The sequence below is a fragment of the Ricinus communis genome, chromosome 1 (genome assembly GCF_019578655.1).
Source record: "Ricinus communis isolate WT05 ecotype wild-type chromosome 1, ASM1957865v1, whole genome shotgun sequence".
NCBI classification, from domain to species: domain Eukaryota; kingdom Viridiplantae; phylum Streptophyta; class Magnoliopsida; order Malpighiales; family Euphorbiaceae; genus Ricinus; species Ricinus communis.
In genome coordinates, this window is record NC_063256.1 from 32,080,221 (window position 1) to 32,083,983 (window position 3,763).

At 38.3% G+C, this 3,763-nt stretch overlaps 1 non-coding gene across 1 annotated transcript; it reads right to left on the minus strand.

Moving 5' to 3' along the window:
* Window positions 1-290: 290 nt before the first annotated feature.
* LOC112534493 lies at window positions 291-396 on the minus strand. Its single transcript, XR_003078782.1, has one exon. It is a non-coding gene; the product is annotated as a small nucleolar RNA R71 (small nucleolar RNA).
* Window positions 397-3,763: the final 3,367 nt, after the last annotated feature.

Here is a 3,763-nt window from a genome sequence, read left to right on the forward strand (position 1 = left end):
CAATTTTGAGATTAAGCGAAATGTCATTCAGATGGTGCAGCAGAGTGTACAGTTTGGGGGCTTGCCCAGTGAAGATCCTAATGCCCACATTGTGAATTTTTTGGAGATTTGTGATACCTTCAAGATTAATGGAACTACCGATAATGCCATTCGGCTTAGGCTATTTCCATTTTCCTTGAGGGATAGAGCAAAGAGATGGCTACAATCCCTACCAGCTAACACCATCACCACTTGGAATTCTTTGGCTGAGAAATTTCTTTATAAGTACTTTCCTCCCGCTAAGACTGCAAAGATACATAATTATATTTCCTCTTTTATGTAGTTTGATGATGAGAGTACGTATGATGCATGGGGGAGGTACAAGAACTTGTTGAGTTATTGCCCCCACCACGGTTTACCATTATGGATGCAGGTGCAGAATTTTTACAATGGCTTGAACTCAGCCACGAGATAGATGGTGGATGCAACTGTAAGTTGGGCCATCAATAGTAAGACGCCAAAGCAGGCCATAACTTAATTGAGGAGATGGTATGAACGCATATCAATGCTAGTCTTCTAGAAGTAGGCCAAAACGACAAGGAGTGTTGAACCAGGCAGATTCTATATTAGCCTTGGCAACTCAAGTGGAGCTTTTGGTCAAGAAGATCGACCAGCTCTAGATGTCAATCCAGGCAACATAGGTTGGTTGCGAGATTTGTGGTGGCCCGTAATACAATGCAAACTGTAATATGGAAGATATGTTTGCTTCTCCTTCATCTTCTTCTGCTGACCATGAACAAGTTGATTATATGAGAAATGCGCCCAGGCAACAGAACAACCCCTACAGCAACACATACAACAAATGGCGGAGAAACCATCCTAATTCTTTTGGCAGCGAAATAACAATACCCAGGGTCTACCAGGATTTTAGAGGTTGCACCAGCAGCAGCCCCAACAGCAGGCTATTCTCCCTCAACTTCCTCAGAACTAGAAGAAGAAGCCCAATTTAGAAGAGTTAATGATGAAGTTCGTCTCCACTTCAGAGAACAGGTTTCAGCAGACGGACACAGCTTTTAGAAATCAACAGGCCTCTATAAATAATTTAGAGAATCAGATAGGCCAGATTTCTAAGATGGTGGCTGAGAAACAGCCAGGGACTCTCCCCAGTACCACAGACTCAAACCCGAGGGAGCATGTTAAGGCTATCACCTTGAGATCAGGTAAGCAGTTATCTAGTTCTTTACCTATGACTGATGATGATGTTATTATCCAGGATAAGCTAGCTAGGAAGGAGCTAGAGCTTGAGGTGATAGAGCTTGTGCGAATTGAGGACAAGAAGAATAGTCCTGTGAGAGAATACCATCCTCCAATTCTATATCCTGCCAGGTTGAAGCATGAGAAGGTTGATCAACAGTTTGGTAAGTTCGTGAATTTATTTAAGCAATTGAGGATTAACCTACCTTTTGTTGAGGCTATATGGCATGTGCCCAGGTATGCAAGATTCTTGAAGGAGATTCTAAGCAATAAAAAGAAGCTGGAGGATAAAGAGGATTCTAGTAAATTAAAATCTCATTCCTTAAGAAGATGGAGGAGAATCCTTTCATATAGATACATTACACACAAGAGCTTAATTAGGAAAGAAAAAAAAATAAAAAAGGAACAATAGGTGGCTGGTTACAAAATGGTAACCATAATTATAGGGCCACAAATTTAGAAAATAACAAAGGACTAGCTGTTAAAATTTATTAAAGGAATTAGCCGTTTTGATCATCATTTCCTTGTTTTGGTTCTGTTTCTTCACTCCTTTTCAAGTTGGAGGGAAGGAGAACATGGACTCCAAGTTTGTTACGCAATACTTGATAGGCATTTTTAGCTAATGGTTTAGTAAAAATGTCTGCTATTTGCTCAGAGGATCGAACAAATCTTGTAACTAAGCTTCCAAGAGCAACTTTCTCTCTTATAAAGTGATAATCAATGGCAATATGTTTAGACCGAGAGTGGAAAACTAGATTCACAGTCATGCATAAAGCACTTAAATTGTCAGAGAATAATTGTGGTGGTTGATGCAAACTAATTCCAATATCCCGTAGGATGAATGTGATCCATGTAAGTTCAGCTGTAGCCACTGCCATAGCCCTGTATTCTGCTTTGGAACTAGACCTAGAAATAGTTGGTTGCCTTTTTGAAGACCAAGAAATACAATTGCTTCCAAGATATACACAATAACTCGATGTACTTCTTCTTGTTGTAGGACATCCAGCCTAGTCAGCATCACAAAAACCATACAAGTTGAAAGAGCTTTGTTGAGTGAATTGAAGACTAAAATTTAACTTTCCTTTGACATATTGAATTATCCTCTTGATTGCTTTGAAATCCCCTATTATAGGATTCTGTACCTTTTGACATATCTTGTGTACAGCATGAATAATATATGGTCGAGTGTGAGTTAAATAAAGAAGAGCACCAGCTAAACTTCGATAAGTTTTGGCTTCAAATGCTGTATGATCGCTGTCTGTTTGTTGAAATTTCATAGCTATAAGAGTGTTGAAGTGAGAACTTGCACCCAATCCAGCTTTGATAATTATATTCTTGGCATATTTGCTTTGAGAGAGATGGATGCCAGAGGTTATGTATTGAACTTCTATTCCCAAGAAGTAGTGCAATTGTCCCAAGTCTTTAATAGCAAATTCTCGTCCTAGAGCATCAATGATTTGCTGAATGAATGAGTTATCATTCCCTGTTACCATAATATCATCAATGTAAATTAGCATAATGATAATAATCAAATTTTTTCGTAAAACAAATAATGAAGAATTTGCACTACTACAGTTGAAACGAAAGTGAATAAGAAATTTTGATAATTTGTCGAACCAAACCCTCGGGGCTTGTTTTAACCCATAAATAGATTTATGTAGCTTGCACACAAAGTGAGGGAATTGAGAATCCTTAAATCCTGGAGGTTGTTCCATAAAGACTATTTCACTTAATTCCCCATGAAGGAATGCGTTTTTCATATCAAGCTGTCTTAATGTCCATTTGCATGTTATGGCAATGGCAAGAACGATCCGAATTATAGTGACTCTTACTACAAGATTGAAGGTCTCATAGTAATCAATTTCTAGTATTTGGGTGTAGCCTTGAGCGACTAAACGTGCTTTATAACGATCCAAGGTACCATCTTTGTTGCGTTTGCTCTTGAAAATCCATTTGGATCCTATGATATTGGTGTGTGCAGGTCTAGGTACAAGAAACCATGTTTTATTTGAGTGGAGTGCTGAAAGTTCTTCCTTCATTGCCTTGTACCAATGGGGAATAAAGACAGCTTTCTTCCATGTAGTGGGTTTTGCTATATCAGTCATACATGTGAGTGCTTCAAGTTTAGAGTTTTTCTTCTCTCTTATTCTTTGTGTTGCCATAGCTAACTCAAGATCAAGTTCAGGTCTTTGAGCTAATTAACGTCGTGTTATCATCTTATGTTGTTGTTCATTCGTGCTACCTGAAAGAGGAATACTTTAATTATTTGAGATATCTCGATAGTTATTTGACAAAGATGAAGAATAGTAATTTCGCATTGAGTCATCCTATGAAATCGGTTCAAGTTGGTGTAGAGGTTGATCGACTTGTTGATTCACATCAATGTCATGGGAGCTTTCTTCAATTTGCATATGCTGATCTAAGTCTACTTGTTATAGGATTCCCACTTCGGTGAGTGAATTATTTGCTCCTTGAATCATTGTTGCTTCTTTTTGTGAATTATCCATGACATTATCCACCGTTGTTTTAG